Source organism: Sturnus vulgaris, chromosome 5 (genome assembly GCF_052056855.1).
Source record: "Sturnus vulgaris isolate bStuVul1 chromosome 5, bStuVul1.hap1, whole genome shotgun sequence".
Classification (NCBI taxonomy): Eukaryota; Metazoa; Chordata; class Aves; order Passeriformes; family Sturnidae; genus Sturnus; species Sturnus vulgaris.
In genome coordinates this window covers 71,886,971-71,908,598 of record NC_142247.1, presented here as the reverse complement: position 1 = coordinate 71,908,598, position 21,628 = coordinate 71,886,971, and the positions used below count along the sequence as shown (strand labels likewise).

Here is a 21,628-nt window from a genome sequence, read left to right as displayed (position 1 = left end):
CAGAACCCCCTGCTCCAGCTCAGCCTTCTCCATGGCAGAAGGAGAGGGACAGAACCATTCCCTGTGCAGCCATCAGCAAAAGGCACTGCCATGTTTTGGGGCAAAAAAAAAGAGACTGGTAATCCCTACACAGACCCCTTCCCATGGCAGCCAGAAGTGCCTCTGTGCAGAGGTTTGGCTTGCCTGGGGAAGCAGAGAAACAAGTGGTAAAAAGTGTTTTTCTTTAGCTTGGGCAAACGGGCTTTTTTTCAGTTGCTTTTTTCCCCCCTTTCTTTTTCTTTTTTCCTTTTTTTTTTTTTTCCCAGCAATAGCACAGCCGTTGCCTGCATACTAAGCACCCTGCAGCACTCTAATTATCCTGGCAGCACACACAGCCCCTGCTTCTGCTGATGGCTGCAGGGAAGCAGAGATTAGAGGGAGGCTGTGGGCAGAGGGAGTGGGATGCAGGACCCAGCCCAGGAGGTCAAGCCTGAAATCCCTGCACCCTGAGTGGAAGGTTGGGACTGGAATCATGCTGGGAGCAGCAGGGATGCCCTGGGTGTGCTACAAGCTGTCTGGAGGTCCTGATTGCTCACTAAAGGGTGGTGAGTTCCTCCCAGGGGTGCTGGGTGATGATCTGATGGTGGCTGCAGGACTGTGGGTCAGTCTCACATCCCACCAGTCATTAGCCACTAAATGGAAGCTCTCAAATGCCCTTAATGGAAGCATTGTGGCTCCATCTCAAATTCTGAGTTCGGTTTTGGGCCCCCCAATGGCAAGAAGGACATTGAGGTGCTGGATTGTGTCCAAGGAAGGGAAGGGAGATGGGGAAAGGTCTGGAGGATTCCTGAGAGATCTGGGGAAGGGGCTCAGCCTGGAGAAAAGGAGGCTCAGGGGGGGCCTTGTGACTCTGCACAACTCCCTGACAGGAGGGGACAGCCGGGGGGGTTTGGGCTCTGCTCCCAAGGAAAAAGGGACAGGATGAGAGGAATATAATCATTTATGTTGGAAAAGCTTGAGAACATCAACTATAATTGAGAAAATGGCCTCAAGCTGTGAGGAGGTTTAGATGGAATATTCAGAAAACTTAATTCACTAAAAGGACTGTCCAGACCTGGCACAGCTGCCCAAGGCTGGGGTGGAATCCCCATCCCTGGAAGGATTTAAAGCCATGTGGATGTGGCACTTGGGGACAGGGTCAGTGGTGGCCTTGGCAGTGCTGGTGGAATGGTTGGGCTTGATGACCTCAGAGGTCTTTTCAACTCAAATGTCTCTACAATTCTATGGGGAGCCAGGAGGACTGAGCTGAGCAATAGGACACCATCTTTTTTATGGTCTCCTGTGAGAACTTTCCTATGGAAATAAGGTGTCTGTTTTCAGGAACAACATGGACCTCCAAAACACCCAGGGGCACATGTATTGTGGAGCACTGGGAGAAACAGCCAGGATCTTCTCTTGGGGAATTGTCTTCTGACAGGTGAAAAGAAAAAAAACAAAACCACAAAAACTCCCCAAAAAAACAGGTGTGCCATTTTCTTCCTTCTTTCCTATTACTCAGAAAAGCCAAACTGGATTTCTGCAGTGCTCGTTTCTCCTTTAATCTGTCCTGGTTCCTAAAGCTTTAATTAAGACCCTACTGGGGCCTCATAGGATGCTCACAGTTACTTCAGAAGAGTCCTAATGCATTCCCAGACTCAGACCAAGAAAATGCTGAAATGAGGGAACTTGGGCTGAAACCTGAGGGGATTTCAGCTGTCAGAGAAGGGAATCCTTCTTGGTAAGAGATTCTGTTATGGGTGTCAGGTCCTGCCTGCAAAGAGGGCATGGCCAGAGCCCAGTTCTGGGTGACTGATGTCTTCAAAACGAAGAGAGCCCCGGCCTGAGGGGACACAAGAGCTGATATGCTCAGTGGAACAGGGAATAACTCAAGGCTAAAAAGGCTAAAAAGGACCTCCCAGATAACTCTAAGCTCCTACAATGCCCATAGCAGGAAATCAGTCAGTGCTTGTTGTATAAATCATGTTGATGTCTCCAAAACTTACTGCCAGTTTTGACTAGGGGACAATCCACTGTCCCGGTGGGGAGAGGAATGCAGTGGCTCCTTTGGCAGGTTATTCCAATAGTTAATCTCAAAATGAGTTTTTAAGATCATTTACCACTATTTCTCACTTGTACTTGTCTATGTTCATTTTCCAGCTAGCAATAACTTTGCTTTGCTGTAAGAGAGGCCTGAGCAATGTTGATCCTGTTCATTAGTCCATTCAAAGGCAAGACTTTCCACATTTTATGCCATCCACAGCTTTGATTTTGGTAGTGAAGTGTTGGAGGAACCTTGAGCTGTGTTACCATGCAATTCCAGGCTGATGTGCCTCTAACCTGCTGGGAGATTCCTCCAGCCCCTCCCAGACCATCTCCAGTGTCCCCTTAGGAAATGGCTCACAGGTCATTATTTGAGCCTTCCCTGATTTTGTTGTAGAGCTGTGGAGCTTCCTGACTTTTCCCATGGAGAAGAGCACGTTCCTTTCCCTCTGTGCTGCTCTTCTGCAGGTTGAGAGGAGGTGCCATGCCCCTACCTCAGTGGATGAAACATTCCTCCTCCTCCTCCTCCTCCTCCTCCTCCTCCTCCTCCTCCTCCCACCTCTCCCCATGGACAGGGAGCCCTGGGATCACTCTCCTCTTGATTTTTTTCTAATGGGTCCATCTAAATGTCATAACCGAGCTGAAGGCCTTGCATTGATCCATCAAGGAGAAGAATTGAGATTAAGAGACCACAAACAAGGCCATTGCAGTCAATCTTCCCTCCTTGTAGGCATCAGCAGGGGGAACTGTCAGCTGAAATGCCTCCAAGCATTTTAAAACCTAAAGAGCTGCATGTTTTCATCTTCATAACCAGCCTTGCATGATGCATCCAAGCTACTGTTTATTACCCTGGCAAGAGCAATCTACTGCAGTCCCAACAAATGTAAAACAGACTGGATTTTCCTCCTTTCTTTTTTTTTTTTCTGGTTTCATTTTTTCCTTTTTTTTCCCCTTTTCATAAAAGCAATAAACGCTGAATAATCTCAACATCACCATTGGCTTTATTGGTTAATCAAAAGCCTTTTTTTCCCCTTCTGAGCCTAAGCCAAGCTCTTAACTCCATATTTAATGGGCAGATATTTTCTCCAAATGCTCTTTTTCTTCATTCTCATAAGCTAACTATGCAATGGATAATGGCTTCTTTTTCCTGTTGAAGTGGGCTCTTTATCTACCTATTGGTTCCAGCTGAAATAAATCCCTCCTTTTCAAGATGTGTAGACAGACAATATTCCTAAGTGGGAGACTGCCTGCATCTGTCCTCAAAACCTCTCCTCTGTCTGTTTTTCTTTCTTTATTTTCCACGACCCTTATGAAAATATTGGAATTGCTGCTCATAAATAATTGTTTATATGATTATTATTATTTTATATGTGTGTTTGTTTATTTTTTATATATCTATTTGTTTGTTTAAGTTCTAGTGAATATCCATCACCAAGCCTGAAAAGACCCAGATCCATCCTTTTTGGTGAGGAGAGGACACCTTAAATGACCCATCTGCCACCTGAATGTCACAGCCCCACTGTGGGTGAGTTCAGAGTGGGTGCCAACACCACAGGGTGGGCTCTGGGTAAAGCATTTTAGAACAGAGGAGGATAAAACAGGGAAAAGCTCTTCTAGACAGACATTCCCAATAATTCCCTGCTGGACATGGATTTTTTTGGGATGAAGGGGTTGGGTAAGGGCCCCTCCTGCTATTCCAAGCACTGGAATCCTCACTCAGCTCTTTGCACCTTTTACTCTATTCCCCCACTGTCCAGCCAAAGCCACTCATGCAACTGTGACAAAAAAAAACAAACATAAGAATAAACAGTGGGACATTGTTAAAAAGAGAATGCCAGGGATGGATCCCCCAGCCTGGAGAGCTGTGTCACTGCTCTGCTGCCTGCACTGAGCACATCAGTCCCCAAACCTCCTTCCAGCTGAACCACATCCTGGGAATTCTGGGCTCCAAACTGTCTGACTCAGGCTTCCAGAGGCAAGGAGAATATCTGCACTTTAGGTGGCTTCAGAAACACTCGCCTTCTGCAAAGAGCACTTCATAAATGGATGGTTTTCACTCACAGATTATTTTTTTTTTTATCTCCCATGCTTGTGAGTTTTTTTTTCCTGAGCTCATTACTGGCTTGGCTGTTAATCCCTTCCACGACTCTATCCCTCATCTTCAGGGGCAGTTTAGCAGTCCCTCTGTCTGTGAAAGGGCCTTCAGATCTGGGATCACAAAGCATTAATTATGGATCTGCAGTATCAACTCCGTGCCACTTGCTACATTCGCGAGCTGCCAGAAATCAATGGGAAGTTTGTGAGAACTGCTGGCTGTGATTTAAGGCTCCTTCACGAGGAGGAGTTGGGAAACCTCTGCATGACTTTTGGGGGAGAGGTGTGGTGCATGAGAGGTCACTGATGGCTTGTGACACCATTATTTATATGGGAAAGGCTGGCTTTCCATTAACCAGTTCACTTGTGGGGTTGTCTTTGCACTTGAGCATCCAGGGATGAGCAAATCCTTGGATCTGACCTCGAGCAGCAGCTCCTGGCCCTGTGGAAGTGTGGCTTCACTCCACCAGCAGGACTGGCCTAAAAATCCTCTGCCCTTGCCCCTTCACTCAGACGGTCCTTGGTGACACTCTGGCTCTTGCACAACACCTCAGTGTGACAGCCCAGCTTTCTAAAGAGGGATAAAATAAACCCAACTGAAAAAATACTGGATTTCTGGCAGATTAATGTCTTGGGTTGCTCCAGCACAGGTCCAGGTAAGCATCCACACCAGATCAGAAGGAAGTAAATCTGCTGACACTTAAAAAAAAATATTTATTGTTGTTCCATCCCAGTGCTGCCTGGAGTCCTCACATAGCCCTTCCTGCTTTGTGCAAAATCCTGCCTGAACACTTCCCAAACTCCAATCCCAGCTCCCAGAGGGAGCTTACAGCCCTCTCAGGTCACACTGGGAAAGGTTTTACTTGTGCATGGCTGGTAAAAAGCTAATGGTAAATGCAGGACCAGAAAAGAAATCTCCTGCGTCCCCACCATCCAAGAGGAGGTGGAGGAAGGTGCAAGAGGAGGTGGAGGAAGGTGCAGGAGGAAGTGGAGGAAGGAGAAGGAGGAGGTGAAGGAAGGTGCAGGAGGAGGTGGAGGAAGGTGCAGGAGGAGGTGGAGGAAGGTGCAGGAGGAGGTGGAGGAAGGAGAAGGAGGAGGTGGAGGAAGGTACCCGATGGTGGCAGGAGATGCTCTGTGGGTCTGGCCTGGAGCTGCTGCCCAAGAGAGAGCAGGGAGCAACCCAAGGGCTCTGCAAGGCACAAACCTTGAGGCACCTGTGCCAAACTGGGCACAAAATGCAGTTACACCAGACACAGAGGGTGCTGCTGCCCTCTCCTGCTGGACCAAGCACCCACCAAGAGCCAAGGTCTCAGTCACAGGCACCCACGTCTCTTCACTGTGAAGCTCCCAAAAGTGACATTTCTCCAAGGTCTTCTCCACACCACTGCCTTAGTTTAGCAGCTGGGAATAAAATAGGGGCCAAGCAACAGGAAGCCCTTGGGTCCATCCTGAAAAACGGGAAAATTCATCTGCAAAAAGCTCCTTTTGGTGGAGACTTTGCTTGTGGTCTCAACTTCTGTCCAGCCTGACTTTCTCCTCACTCTCTTCAGGGTGTAGGGACAGGTTCAGCTGCCCTCTGAGTCTTTCCAGCCCTAGGGAAGGGCCAGGAGGCTTCAGGAGGAGGCTGAAATTCTGGGTGGGGGAAGCCACCAGAATTGTGCCTGGCTGTGCTCTGCCACAGCGCTTTGCTGCCATCGTGAGCCCAGAGGAACAGAGGCACCAGGACAGCCGTGAAAACTTCAAAATAACTCCCTGGAGCAGAGCTTTCACTTCACTCCTGGGGTGAAGGGCTGCAAGAAAAGCCTTGCTCTAAATCCAAAGGATGCAGGAAGGTTTTTTTCTGTGCATCAGCTTTGCCTGTTGTCCTTCCAGTGCAGGCTCTGAACCACCCTGACCTGGTTGAAATGCCCCAAGGAACAACAAAGACTGTCCCATCATCCAGAATAAACTTCTAAGGAGACACTTCTGCTATCCCAGAGTTTCTCCAAACAGTTTTTCCCTGGTTTTGAGGAGGGAGAAATCCCTGTGAGGAAGAGCTGCCCCAGACCTTCCTGTCCTTGCTGTGCTCTCTCTGATCTCAGCTCCTAAACCAGTTCCTCCAGGCCATTCTCTTCTCCTCTGTCCCCTCCTGTTCGTCACTGTCCTCCTCTCTGGGGTCAATCTGTGCTGGAGCACAGGGGTCCAGCTACTGTGGTGGAATCCAGAGTCTCTGAAAAACCAACACATCCTGGATTCCCCTGATTTAAAAGGCTTTTGGAACAGAAGCAGCAGTGCTCAGTCTGTGACAGGGAGCTGGGAAGGGAATCAGAAAATCCTGGAATATTTGTTTCTGCTTTTAACAGCATTATTTCAATATCTGTGAATTCCTTTCCTTGCTTTTTCAATCCTGAGGAAGAGCAGGGTGGCATGAAGATTTTCCCTCTTTGGGGAAATGTTCCTCTGGGAGCTCCTGATTCCTGCCCAGCCCTTAACAAGGAGCCAGAGTGTTTGGTTTGTAGTAAAACTGCTTTTCCTCTCAAGCATCTCACAGGCATTTCATCTACCTGCAGGTAAATGAAGAGTGCAAATTAAACCAGAGCTAGAAAAAAAATTCTCCATCCCTAAATATTAGTCCCTCCCCACTTCTCAGTATTCAGTATTGCAGCCCCATCGGTTTTCTGGTCACCTGTGGCATTTTTTAGGAGTGTGAGGCACATACAAGCAGGACAGGAGAGACCTAAATTATTCTTAATGCAAAAATCAAATGGGGAGAAAATAATAACCTTTCACATCAGTCTCAGATATCATAAGAAAGCAGCAAAAAAAGGATTTAACTCTATTCTGCTTTTCCTTCAGGAGCAGCCCTTAAACATAAGCACTACCTGTGCTGATTTACCTGGGAACATCAATTAAGGACACTGATTTGCTGTTTGCCTATTAATCCAATTACTTCATTAGACAGAAGGGGTTTAGTGAGGGAGCCTTGAGAGGTTCAGTACAGATAAGTCTGGAAAAGCTCACATGCATTAATGACATGCAACCCCTGTTCAGGAGGCAGCTGCTGAGGAAAAGCCTCAAACCAAGGAGCAGATCTGGGCCCCAGCACAGAAGTGGGGCTGGAACCATCCCCTGGCTCTGCAGGGAAGTGTACACACCCTGCTGAGCTGTGAAAGGATTCAGGAGGTCTTTATTTCACACCCTCACTTGAATACTCCATATTTACCCATGGAAACCTCCAAGTAAAGCACCACTCTGGCTCCTACCAGAGCATCATGTCTGGGATCACATTTCCTGAGGCACTTGAGCTTAAAGACAAAGCCACCAGTCTGATGGCTGATGACTCTTGTGGCTTTCCAGAAGCCTCTGCTACTGGAGTTATGTGAATATTTTCAGACTTTCAGATATTTTTTTTAATTTCTCCTCAAGATTTTGCTCTTGTGGTTATAGAATCCCAGAATGGGTTGGAAGGGATCTTAAAGATAATCTTGTTCCAACCCCCTGCCAGGGGCAGGGACAGCTTCCACTACCCCAGGCTGCTCCAAGCCCCATCCAGCCTGGCCTTGGACACTTCCAGGGATCCAGGGGCAGCCACAGCTTCTCTGAGCACCCTGTGACAGTGTTTCACCATCCTCTGAGTAAAGAATTTTTTCCTAATATCTAACTTAAACCTGCCTTCCTTTGGTTTAAAACCATTGCCCCTTGTCCTATCACTATCTCCCCATTATACAAACTCCATTCCACAGTTAGGATGAAAGGCTGTGAATTTCAATATTTATGTAGGTAAAGGTGAAGTAACTGAGAATTTATAGTTTTTGGGTTCCAGAAGAGGGGATGTAGCTCTCCTTTAGCCAGAAATCTTGCTGAGTGGCTGCTCCCACCAAAATCCCAGTGTGACACTTGGTTCCTTCCCTCCCACATGTGAGATTGACACAAAAGGGATTTCTGGCCAAGACATTCCTTCAGACCCCATGGCAAGGAATTTGCCTGCCTGGAAGCATTAGGATTTCTTTAATCACAGCTGCCCAGCAAATTTCTCCCACCTTACAAAACATCTGGCGAAATATCCCAACATGGATCTGCTCCCCCAGCTGTGTCCCACACAGAGCCCCAGAGCAGGAAAGGGGCTCTAAATGTAGGTGGGAAGAGTGGGGAGGGGACATCAGGGGGTGTCCCCCTGCAGGGCATGAGACTCAACTGCCTCTGAAAGTCAACCTGAGCAGCTGTTCAGCTCCAGCAGCCAATTTTTCCCTCTCGCTTGCACTTTCCTGGAGTGTTTGGTCTGTCTCGGCAGAGAGCTTTTATTGCTGAGATGGTTACTTCAGCCTTGTCTCAATTTGCTTTTAGACTAACAAGCAGTGTAGCTGCAAATTAAAAAGATGGAAAACAACAATAACCAAAGCTCTGCCTCTCTCCCCATCCCTCCTCCCTTCCAAGAGGATGCTGAAAGATTGAAAAGTGAGTCACTGAAAGATATTTCTAGGTCACAGAGACCTTTTCTTAATGCACTGTGAATAGAGGAAGGAAGGGTTTGTGATTGCTGGGCTCAGAGCCTCACCTGGCTACAGGCTCTCAGTGTATTTTGAATCTATTAATCACAGAACTCCAGGGGATTAATTTATACAAAATGGGTAAACGACTCCCCTGTTTCCAGTCTGGCTGCTCAATTTAGAAGGTCACGTCTTTGGGGCACAGATTGCCTTTTTTTGGGAGAGTACAACCCCAGGTACCCATCAACAGGCTGTAAATCACAGACACAATGAGCAGCAGGAACTACAAGAGCATAAAACACCATTCCGTGGCCCCAGACCCACCATTCTTTATCATTTCAGCCAAAAGAAAATTCATTTTTTGGCATTGTGATAGCATTGTTTGTAACACAATCCTGGCATCTAAAGGATTTAGAGCACAGACTCTGTTCTTCAAGTCTGAAACAGAAATTATGAGCTCAAGGAAAGATTCAGTAGGGATCCATTTTTGGTAGAAAAGGGAGAGAATTTGAAGCTACAAATCCTGACTTCAGGTCAGCTTTCCATCCCTGCAGAACTAAACAATTTTGGCCAGATGGAAACGACCAAGGGAACATCAGCTAAGCATGAAATGGGTGTGGGTTGGACAGAGGAAGTTGGATTATTTAGGAAAACATGAACGGTATTAACAGGTTAATGGGCAGGACTGTGGAGTTAAAATATTACATGTCTGGGAAAAGCTCCCTAAACAGTCTCTTGGATATTTGACTGTTTTCAAAGGGAAATGCTGGAAGCAGCTGCTCCTGGAGATATTTTCAACTTTGGGGAGGCCAGACACTGTAGGACATGGCGAAGGGAATATTTGCATTAGCTGGGAGGGGACAGCTCTTTTCCAAGTGTTATTTGTCTGCTCTGCTCCTCTCCCAGTAACATTTTCTCCCTCCTTGGCTTTGAACGCTGTGACACAGCAGACACCCCAATGTGCAGAGGAATTCAGGGAGATTCACAACCCTCCACATCCCTCAGAAGTGGAATTTGCAGCATGCTGGGGCTCAGGATGGCATCTCTCTTGGGCTGGCCCGTGGAGATTGTTGATGGATCTACAACATCTGTTCTCTGTATTGTAGGAAAAGCCAGAGAAGTTGAAGATCAAGAACCACAGAATGGTTTAGGTTGGAGGGAGCTCAAAGTCCATTCAAATCCAACCCCCTGCCATGGCAGGGACACCTTCCACTATCCCAGGGTGCTCCAAGCCCCATCCAACCTGGCCTTGGACATTTCCAGGGATTCAGGGACACCCACAGCTCCTCTGGGCACCCTGTGCCAAGGTCTCCCCACCCTCCCAGGGAAGAATTTCTACCCAAAATGTAACCCAAAGCTACCCTCTGTCAATTTAAAGCCATTCCCGTTTGTCCTGTCCCTGCAAGCCCTTGTCCATAGTCCATCTCCAGCTCTCCTGGAGCCCCTGTAGGTGCTGGAAGAGGCTCGAAGTTCTCCCTGGAGCCTTCTCTTCTCCAGGTTGAAATCTCCAAGTCTCTCAGCCTGTTTTATAACAAAGGCTCTCCAGCCCTGTGATAAACTCAGCGATTTTCTCTGGAGTTGTTCCAATATCTAAATCCTTCTTGTACTGAGGCCCGAGAGCTGGATGCAGAGATACTCTGAATCCTGATGGCAATGTGAGAGAAAAAGGGAAACCTGGGAGAAGAGAAAACATTTTCAAATCTTCACCTCTTCTTATGCACACTGACTGCACAACCAGTGCTGTGTTCAACACACCCACTTCAGCATCTCCTCTCAGGAGGAGGGCACAGGGTTTTGAACCCTGACTAACTGCCTGTGTCACGAAGAAGGAGAACTTTTATTTTTCTGGTGGGTTGACTGAGACACAGAGCACTGAGCTCGTGTTCTGACACAGCTTCTCTCCAAATCTCAGCATCAAATGGGATCAGCAAACGGAGCTTAAAGGGACTTGGAGATTATCTAAACCCTCCCCTCTGCTCAAAGCCAAGACCCTCTAAGCCTCTGTTATTCCCAGCTATTCCTAATATCAGTTGCTTATTTTTTTAGAAGATCCAGTATTAAAAGCATCCAATTCATCTGCATTTTTCCCTTATTCCTGGGTTTTAATTAAGTTAAATGAGCAGCAGGTGCATTTCCTCTCACTTCTGTATTTCTCTATTCTTCTGAAGGATAGAAAAAAACCCAAGGAGAGACACAAGGTTTCTTAATTGTCCAAAGATGCCACTGACAAATTGGTTAGTTTTTACTGACTCTCAGTTTCACTGCCGTGGGCTTTTTTTTTTTCCTACAGAAGAAAAGGCCATGCCAGAGGAATATTTATGAGCCTGCACAATGGGGAAATGGCTTGTAAAAGTATCTACAGCAAAGCACAGCACAGACATGTCTATTTGCTAAGGAGCAGGACCAAGTTACTGAATCTGGGGAGCCACTGATGTATGCAGTAATAGAGTGAAATCAAGCTCCAGAATAAAATGTGCAGTCAGGCAGAGACCCAAATGAAATGCCATTGCGGGATACAAATGAAAAATTATCAAAGGATAAAATGAAACCCATCAAAACACAATGTCCTTCACTTTGTTGTTTTTATTCTAATTCAGAAACATTCGGGTTTCATCTCTAGCCAGGCCCTAAACAGAGGCAGACTTGCATGTTGTATTTCAGGCGTTCTTTCCTCGCTCTTTTGTTCTTCAATTTCTCTTTTTAATTCAATTTTTAAAAGAGAATACTAAGAAGGGGGAAAAAACCTGCCTTTGTTTCTAATCTGACCAGTTTGCCCTTTGCCTGCAGGCTCTGCCCTCCAACCCCAACCCATATTCTGCCCTTGCTCCCTGACCTCCCACATCCCTGTGGCTTTGCCCTGAGCATCCTGGTGTTAAATCCAGAGCCTGGGTTGGGACAAGAGGGTCTGTCAAGAAGAGATATCGAGGTTTGCTTTCCTTAGAGGACAATCCACCTGGTCCCTATTATCTCTTTCTCCTCCACCCTCCATCAGCACAATGTTTTCAAAGTGTAATTGCCCCACTTTTAAACACTCACAAATTATTTTCTCCTTGCCATGGATGCCAGCTGCATGGATCTTTTACATGCTGAAGGATCAAGCTCTCTGCTCTAAGAAATCACCCCCTGCACCCTCGAAGGGACTTACAGAGTGGAATGCAGTGGCTTTTTACTCCATTCTGAAGTGATTAGGCTGAATCCTTCACTGAAGCACAGGATTTCCAGGTCTGGGCACCAGCCTTGTAGCACTGACAGACATTGCTGCTGCCTCCCTGGGGCAAGGAGAAAGAAATTGGCTGTGTTGTACTAACAGAGAAGGCAAATTATTTCCTAGGGGTGATTTAACTAATCAAGCACAGCCAGAAGGTGCAGATGTCCTTTCCTCTGTCTGTGCATCACCAGGGATGCAGGCTGGGTGCAGGACATGCTTGAAGTGATGGCAAGCAGCTCTGCTTTGGGTATTTTTCATTGGTATTTGGGTGTGTGTTACAAGTGTAACCTGCTGCATTTCCATGTGCTATTCCTGAGACCATTTGGGCAGGGCCCTGGTGGGGTGTACCTTGAAACTCTGGTGTTGGTGAGCAAAACCTAAGAGATTTTAGAGATTTAGAGGGTAGATTTAGATTGGATATCAGGAAGAAATTCTTCCCTGTGAGGGTGGGGATGCCTTGGCACAGGGTGCCCAGGGCAGCTCTGGCTGCCCCTGGATCCCTGGAATGTTCAAGGCCAGGTTGGATGGGACTTGGAGAAACTTGGGATAGTGAAAGATGTCCCTGCCCATGGCAGTGGGTGGCACTGGATGGCTCTCAGTTGCCTTCCAACCCAAACCAATCTGTGATTCTCTGTTTCTATAGTTTGGGGTAAAAACCCTTCTGTTGTAGGATGTGGGGAGGTTTCCCAGCCTGAGTGCTGAGGAAGGGCCAAAAGTTGAAGTCCATCAAACACAAGGAAACATTAAAAGGATCTGATCAGCACACCTTGTTCCAACTCAGGCCAATCACACTTCAATTCACCACGGAAAATCTCTGTTGAAATCCAGGCTTAGAATACATGGAGTTATTTCCCATCAAGGTTTTATCCTCGGGGCATTCAGAAACATCACCCCAGAAAGTTCACAACAGCCACCTCTCTTTACAAATGCTTCTTCAAATCTTATTTTTCCATCCTCGTTTCCTAACCCTTCTAGCTGAGACATTCAGATATTCTGCTCTTTTTGACCACACGGATCATTTCAAGCACATATTATTGCGTTGCTATGGTTATATTAGGATTGCAGTTTCCCTTTGTATTTGATTCAAACCCGAAATGAGCTCTTCCTACATAACCAGTTTTCTAATATGGAGATATCACAATTGTGGTGTGGTTTTTTGTTGGTTTTTTGGTTTTTTTGTTTTGGTTTTTTTTTTTCCCAGCCAATATCAAACATCATTTCAACATTTCAATGTAATGGAAGGGCTGATGTGCCCCAGTCAATGCAAAATTCAATCCACCCTCGGAAGGAAATTTTGTAATCAGTTCAAATTTGGCTGTTTAACTTTTAGATGAGTAAAATTAGAGAAGATGGATGCTGGTTGAAGCACTGAAGATATGATATTTCCAAGAGAATAACACACTTTTGCCAAGAGTACAGAAGATGAATTGTGAACAGTCATTGCAAAAAGGGGCAAAACAATTTAAACCCCTTTCATTTGGGTTGATTTCTTAATTAACACAAGTCCCAGCATCAGATTTAAGAGAAAGACCAATTTTTGCCAGAGATTCAAAATCCTGTTCATTCCTGCTAAGGTAAAAATATTCACAAAAAGTAGCTATGAGACTCCAGCAAACTTTCTGGAAAAAAAAACCTGAAGGAAAATATGGATTGGTAAAGCAATTTTGAAGATCAAAGATTAATCTGAGAGAAAGATACTGATGAAAACACAAAACCCTTTAAAAGGCTTAAAATTAAGAGTACAACCACAAATTTTAAGCACTTTTCTCTTCTACATCATCTTGGGAATGGAAAGGAATAAAGCACCACTATTGACAATTGTTCCCATCACAAAACCTTTGCTAATTTCCTGGCCAGCATCCTTCCATTGGGAATAGGAGATGCAAGGGTATCATGTTCCATCTGCCTGCCTGGAACTCATTATCCACCGGTTCCTGGGGTGGGATAGTCCCAGCCCCAGCCTGAGTCCCTGAGCAGGGCTGCTCCATCCCAGGCTCTTTGGAGAGTGACCCCTGAGGCTCCTGGGGACTCCTGTTTGTGCTTGAGGGTGGGGATGCTCTGGCACAGGGTGCCCAGAGCAGCTGTGGCTGCCCCTGCATCCCTGGAAGTGTCCAAGGCCAGGCTGGATGGGGCTTGGAGCACCCCGGGATAGTGGAAGTTGTCCCTGCCATGGCAGGGGGCTGGAATGAAATTATTTTTAAGGTCCCTTCCAACCCAAACCATTCCATTTTTCCATGATGACCATGCAGTGCAAAACCCCAGGGCTCCTTCTCTGCCATCATCCCGACTCTGTGATGTTCAACACCACCACCTCCCATCCCAGCCTCCCTCCAGACCCTCTTTTGGGACCAGCCTGAGTTGTGGGGATATAAAACAGGGGCACTCAATGCGGGAGGCACGCTGAAGGCAGCGCTGATTTATTCCTTGCCCTATTTCCCCCTCCTCAGTCAGACTGCGTGAACACCCAGCAGCGATACACGGGCTTCTCCTGCCCTCAGCTGGCTGCTCTCCGCAGTGCCAAGTGCTCGGTTTCCAAAATCCCAGCCACCTGGAAGCCAGGAAGAAGAGGAGAATTCACCTCAGCATCGTTTGATGCCGCCCCTCTCTCCAAACTTGATGAACAGAGGCACAGCCAGAGCTGGGAGCATCGGAGCAGAGAAAAGCTGAGCTTTCCATCATGGTCTGTGTTAACTCTTAATTCCTGTGTCACAGCAAGCAGGGAAAGCACTGGAAATGCAGGAAGGGCTTAGAAAACAGAGGTTTGATTTGTAAAATATTGATGGTAAACAGGTAAAGAGAGATTTGCCCTTGATAAGGGGATGAGTAGTGTGAGCTCCCAGAACACAGGGAGCCAAACTGGACGGGATCAACTCCTGGGCAAGAGGAAGGGGAAAAAATTCCTTCCACAAAATAGGATATTTAACAAAGTGAGTTACTCTGGTGCTGCTGGAGACCTACAAACATCATCCAGTTCAGCTCCTGGCCCTGCTCAGACACCCCAACAATCCCATCCTGGGCATCTCTGGGAGTGTTGTCCAAACACTCCTGGAGCTCTGGGGCTGTGCCCATTCCCTGGGGAGCCTGGGCAGTGCCCCACCACCCTCTGGGGACAGAAACTTTTCCTGATATCCAACCTAAACCTCCTCTGGCACAGCTCCAGCCATTCCCTCAGGCAGCATCACTCAGACCATGACTGAATTAACAGCAATGCTCTTATTTAATGTCACCATGATGTCATGGGACTGAGAGGACATGATGTACCCTCCTGGCTGCTTGTGGATCCATATGTAAATTAGTTTAAAGATTAAAGAGTGTCTTAAAGGTCTTTTTTAGAGCAGATTCCCAGGAAAATGGAAGTGTCAGGTGGGTTTTGCCATTTTAGGTTGTTTAGGAAACTTGCCAACTTATTTCTGCCATAAAGCTTTACATGGGTTGTGTAGTGGAAGGAACACTGTGAACTCAACAGAGTTAAAAATCCATGGTTACAACCTCTTCAAACAAGCTCCTCAGGGCTCATTTATTTTCCTCACAGTGCAAGCCTTTCCCCCGTGCCTCAGTTTCCCTCACCTGTGAAATGAAGATGTTCTGCTTCTCTTACAAGCACACCAGGGTAACCAGTGGGGACCTGGTCTGGCTCTGCCCTTTCTAAGGACTTTCATACTTCCTGCAGGTGTGCAATGGCTAAAGGCTCATCCCAGGCTGATTCCTCATTCCTGCAGAGAACTGATGCCCTTTGCTCCTACAGAGACCTCAGCTGGACCAGCCAGAGCAGAGTCTGGCACAGAAGGGTCCCTGCACTCAGCTGTGTTGTTTTTTTTCATCCCCTCTACCCCCACCAGGTGTGTCTGCAAAGGAACAGCAACATTTCTGTGTATAAGAAGCAGCTGAGATCCTTCCTTACAGCTTCCCAACCCAGGATTGTCACCAAGGAGAGGAGAGGACAGTGTCCATCAGTACACCAGGAGCCAGGGGTTATAGGCAGGAGTGGCTGCCACCACTTTTCCTACAGCTGTGTCCCTGCTCCCCTCTGACAGCACCTCCTGCTCCTCTGGGGATGTCACAGCTGGAAGTGAAGGGAGGAAACATGGAGATGTCCTTGGGGAAAGCGTGGCAGGAGAGGGGTGCTAAGGAGGGGAACAAAAGCTGCTGCACCTTGATAAGCAAAAATACTGCCTGGGGATGCCATGAGCATCTTCCTGCTGGGGACACAGCTGAATTTTCTCCAAACAAAGGTTCTTCAGGAGCATTTTTCACCCTGTGAGGGTGGTGAAGCCTTGGCACATGTTGCCCAGAGAAGCTGTGGCTGTCCCTGGATCCTTGGAAGTGTCCAAGGCCAGGTTGGACAGGGCTTCAAGATGGAGTTTTGAAGTTTTTGAGTCTTTTGGAGCTAGATTATTGAAGGTCCCATTCAACCCAAGCTGTTCTGTGTTTTTTGGAAGTTTTTCCTGTGTCTATTTTCAAGGGTACAGCAGGACACAGCAAAGGCAGAGGTTGCACAGAAGTTTCAATGCCTTTGGGAAAAAAACCAAACCTATAGCATGAGCAAGTTTCATCATCACAGGCACCTGCTAAGATGTGATCTTGCTTTACTTTGGAAAACGTCTTTGATAAGGTTTGGGGGTTTTTTTTGTGTTGGATTTTTCTTTGATTTTAATTTGACCAACACTAATTCAGAGTGTTTCTTTCCTAGATTAACTCTGGGAGAGGGCCATTCCTTCACTCACCTCTGGAATCCCTATTGTCACTGCTGGAACGCAGATGTGACCCAGGGAATGCCCCTCCAGAGTTTATCTTTCCCAGGGAATCCCCCGAACTTGGGACAGACAGATGTTAGAAAGGGATGTTTTGCAAATTCTACCACGCGAGGGCAGCCTCTTCCACCTTCCCGTGTTAAAAACCTTCCCAAATCCAGGATAAAAGGCTCTTTAGTTTGTTTGAAGTCCCTTGATGGTAACACTGCTGTGGTGACACCGGCTGCTGGCTGATTTTCAATGAGAGATGTACAAATAGTTGGACTTGATGATATTAAGGATGCCTTCCAACCTAAATGATTCGATTATTCTATGAAATATCATTCTATTATATTAAAGAAAATAAAAATCATCGCAGGTCTTCCAAAAAGGACACCTGGAGCTACAAGAACATTGCTTAAGGACAGAGTTGAAAGTACTCCCACACCTCAAACTGTGGCCACTGAAAGCACGGGGTTAAAAGAAATGCAATGACTGTAATGACTGATGAGTCCTTTGTGAGTAACACTGAATTCCTGGCCAAGTCATCTCCAACAGGCACAAACCTCATTCTTCTGGCTCTTACATCAAGAGCCACCACGTACAGCAGATAAATAAAAGCTGATTTTTTGCAACCCAGAGGCAGCAGCAGATTTATCAGCTGCTGTTTGATGGAGTCACTGCTGCGTGGGGAGAGAACATCTCACCAACATGCACACATATTTTACCCTGGGTTGTGCCCTCTTCTTGATTTGTGCACTCACAACCCACTGGAGGTAAAGGACCTGCTTTCCCAGAGCAGAGAGCAGCAGGAAGAGCCAGAGTGGCTTCTTCCAGTGGCTGCAGCACTGTTAAAACACTGCTGTGCCCAGGCTGGCAGCCCTGGGTGTGGATGCCAGCCCTGCAGTCAGAACCTCTGGAGAGGAGGAATAGCAGGGACTATCATGAAGTGAACTTGTTTCTGGGCTCACTCCTTGAGGACTGGTCACAGATTTCTCCCTGGGGTGCTTTTAAAGAATTTTATGGTGTGTCATGCTTAACTTCTGTACAGGATTAACCTCTGGAAGAATTCTTCCTTCCCCTCTCCAGACAGAAATTGTGTTTTCCCATGGACTGAGACTCCATCTAGCAGAGCACTCAGCATCCTCCTGGGCCAAAAAGACCAGAGCCCAACCTGATGAACAATCACAGCATCATTTGACGGCCTGTGGAAGCTAAATTTGTACAAAAATTCAAGCCTTGAACTTGATTCCCCAATGCCTCAGCTCTGCAGACTGTCCCAGCAAGTTAATCAGGAAGATTATCAATTTACACCCACTTTGCTTGAACATGAGCAATTGACTATCAGAGCAAGAGTGAATTTGGCATCAGCCTTAACATATTAAGCAAATTAAGAGCTGGGATAAAAATCATTATATCTGACAGAGCAATTTGTACATCAGAAGATGGTGTGCTTTTAATTCGTTGACAAGAAGGAGGGGGAAAGGGGGAGCATCCATTCTCTGCAAACCCAAAGATAACTGGGTGTGGTTTATTCTGGTGCCAACCCTTCCAATAAGAAATGAATTATCGGGAAACTGGCACAAAAAGATAAACATGTAAAAGAAAAATTGGCCGTTTGTTGCAGAGAAATTCGTCCTCTTATCCTGGCACCACACTGAGGGAAAATATGGGATGGGATAAAAGCAGGTTAGCTCAGGACACCCCAGGAAAGGTTTGTTCAGGATGAAAGAAGAGCAGTGAAAACGCCTCCTGCTTGACACCCTCGTGGCTCAACTAGAGTGTTCCATGGCATGGAGAGATTTCCAGGGTGGGAGTAAAGGCTGAGTGATGGAAGGCTGAATACTGGCATTCCCTTTGATCCAGACTGGGACCTCAAATGAGAGAGATGACACCTTGATTTGCACCTTACCTGCCCTTCATCTGTATGGGAAGACATTCATCAGCCTGAGATCACAGAATTCTAGAATCACTGAACAGTTTGGGCTGGAAGGACCTAAAGATCATCCAGCTCCACCCCCTGCCATGAGCAGGGACACCTTCCACTGTCCCAGGGTGCTCCAACCTGGCCTTGGACACTTCCAGAAATCCAGGGGCAGCCACAGCTTCTCTGGGCTACCTGTGCCAGGGCCTCACCACCCTCATAGGGAAGAATTTTATCCCAATATCTAATCTAAATCTCCTGTTTGAAAATATTCCCCCTTGTCTTATCAATATCTGCCTGTGCAAAATCAGTCTCCCTCTTTACATAAGCCCCCTTTAAGTACAGGAAGGGCACCCTGAGGTCTCCTCAAAGTCCTCTCTCTTCTCCATGCTCAACAGCCCCACTTCTCTCAGCCTGTCAAGATAGACATTGCACCTTTGTTTATATTAAAAGAACCTTCTACTCAAGAAAAATTTTCTAGTTAACACCTATCTGTGTTCACAGGTGCTGCATGACATTGAATGGGTTCTGCAAGTTAGGATAGAGCAGGTAAATTTGGAGTGATAGGGGAAAAAAGCAAATTGATGGGTTAATGTATCACCATCACGAAGAACATAGAGGACAATTCATCAGCCTGCCCAGCAGAGCAGCTTCTAGATATCTTTATTTTTCTGCCCCCTTTTTTATGATGTCCCCTCAAGTCTGAGACCCCACTGAGGACTGCTTTGAGCCTACATGATAAGAAATTTCTGTGAGGGTCAATGCAGAAGTGTCCTCTGACAAAAGGGGCACAGGACTCTGCTGTAGCAGCCCTCTGTGCTTCCTTTTTGATTTAGGGGATAAAAGAACCCAAAGCTGGTTTAGAGGTTAATGTTCTTTCTGCAGGGGTGGCAAGCAGCATGAGGGCTTTGATGGAAGGTGTGTCAGAGCCTCTGCAGGTGTCTTGAAAGAGCAGAGCTGAGTTGGACAAGACCAGCAAAGCTCAAACCAAGCTGCCCTGAGAGCTGGAGCTTCCCCTCAGCTCACGGTGATCTGAGAGGTCTGAGCTGCTCCTGCCTGCCCAGGGGTTTCCTCCTGCATTCAGGGCTTGTAAGATAAGAGACAGGCAGGGATGGCCAGGTATAGAGCAGCTGCTGAGATGTGATGTCTTGGAAAGTAGAGGGCATGGCAGAGGGGATTGGCAACCAGCTGGTTGGGTTTTACCAGCTCTGAGTAATGATCCTGAAAAAATCTTATTCACCTTTCTCAGAGGCTGAGAGAGCTGGGAGTGTCCAGCCTGGAGAAAAGAAGGCTCCAGAGAGATCTCAGAGCCCCTTCCAGTGCTTAAAGGGGTTCCAGGAGAGCTGGAGAGGGATTTTGGACAAGGGTCTGGATGGGCAGGGCAAGGGGGAATGGCTTGGTGCTCTCAGAGGCTTTTTCCAGCCTTAATGATTCTATGGGATGTGTGGCATGGGCATTCCCCAGACACTCCCACTGCTGGATAAGGGATATCTGGAGGATGCTGCTGAGGTTGGCGTGGTGGCACAGGGCCATGAAGGTGACATTCTGTTCTCTGTCACATTCTGTTCTCTGTCACATTCTGTTCTCTGTCACATTCTGTTCTCTGGTGCACTGCAGCCATTCCCAGATCTGCCTTCTCATGCCTGTGCACACTGAAGGATGGAGACTCAAACATCTCCATGTTTTTATAGAATCACAGGATGGTTTGGATTGGAAGGGGCCTAAAGATCACCCAGTGCCACCCCCTGTCACGGGCAGGGACACCTTCCACTGTCCCAGGTTGCTCCAAGCCCCATCCAACCTGGCCTTGGACACTTCCAGTGCTGGGAATCCACAACTTCTCTGGGCAACAAGCAAACCAAGGTTTCTATTTTCCTTCATCTCCTGACACCAAAGGATAGTTGTTCATTTTTCTGCTTTTACAGCCAACATCCTTCTCTCCCCCATACTGGTTCCTTGGCCAGACAAAGGCTGTGAGGAGAAGGCCTCTGGAGCTGTACTGCTCTGGGAAGCACCTAAAGCCCCTTCAAATCATCTCAAAGACATTGAAGCCACACAGACCTCAAGAGAGATCTCCTCCTTTTAGGAGAAGCTGGCTCACACTCAGCGCCAAAGGAGGTGGCAAATGAAGAAAGAAAAAAGCTGTAACTCTGCAAACTCGTAAATCACCAAAGTCCTAAAAGAGAAGGGGGGGGGGGGGGGGGGAAATAAAAAGGCAAGAACCCAACATGGCCTTTTTGGTTTGCAGATAAGCACAAAGTTTGGCAGGAAGGAGATTAGGGCTTTTTCCAGTGCACCTCGCGGTCGATAATTCCCACAGCAACAGAGCTCTGGGCTGCAAACAGAAATTTTCTGTTCCCCTGCAGAAAATGGGAGAGAGCAGAGGGGCAGAGGCACAGGGCAGGGGACAGCTCGTGATTAACTTTGCTGACACCAAGGGAAGGTCCTGACTGACACACCTTCCTCTGGAGAAGCATTTTTGCCGTCTTTGTTAATTTGGAGTTTTTGGAAGCCCCGTGATGCTTCCTGGGAAACTCCAGCCTGACTCTATCAGCTCTTGCCAGCAGCCAAGGGTCGTTATGATTAATGACAGGAGAAAACTGCCAATGGCAGACACAAAGAATTAAGCTGTCAGCAACATTTAAAAATCAACGTTAGGCCATGGGAAGGATGGGGGAAGAAGGCGACGGTTGTGCGATATCTGCAGCTTCTCACCCTCTCCACAGTTCCTCCTGGAACTGTGAAAATAAATTAAAAAAAAAAAAATTAAAAATGATAATTTTAATAGCAGAACAATTTTATAAATAATTTAAAATATTAACTTTATAAGTCATGCTTCCTGTCTCCAGAGATCCCCAGAGTCCTGCCAGACACCAAAGTGCCACTCAAAGGATGCAGGTCTCCCATGCTCTTGTGCCACATCTGCCACTCCTGTGTGGGCACTGAAGGTGCTCTGGGCCATCTCCAGTGACATCACTTGTGTTCAGGTAACTTAGTCAAGTCCCTGCAGTTCTTCCTGGGACAAAAATACCAGAGAACCAAGTGAGGGACAACAAATGTCACCCAGGTACCAACTGAGAGGATGAAAGGAAATGGCCTCAAGTTGAACTTGAGGTTAGATGCTGGGAAAAAAAATCATGGAAAGGGT

The 21,628-nt window shown here is 47.0% G+C and overlaps 1 long non-coding RNA gene across 3 annotated transcripts; it reads left to right on the top strand.

Moving 5' to 3' along the window:
• Positions 1–373: 373 nt before the first annotated feature.
• LOC148223787 (uncharacterized) lies at positions 374–20,645 on the top strand. 3 transcript variants are annotated; one of them, XR_015804207.1, is made up of 4 exons: positions 374–584; positions 1,360–1,502; positions 3,471–3,583; positions 20,406–20,645. It is a non-coding gene; the product is annotated as an uncharacterized LOC148223787 (long non-coding RNA). The 3 variants fall into 3 exon arrangements; XR_015804208.1 differs by lacking the exon at positions 20,406–20,645 and adding an exon at positions 4,224–4,814; XR_015804206.1 differs by lacking the exon at positions 20,406–20,645 and adding an exon at positions 3,816–4,814.
• The last annotated feature ends 983 nt before the right edge of the window (positions 20,646–21,628 follow it).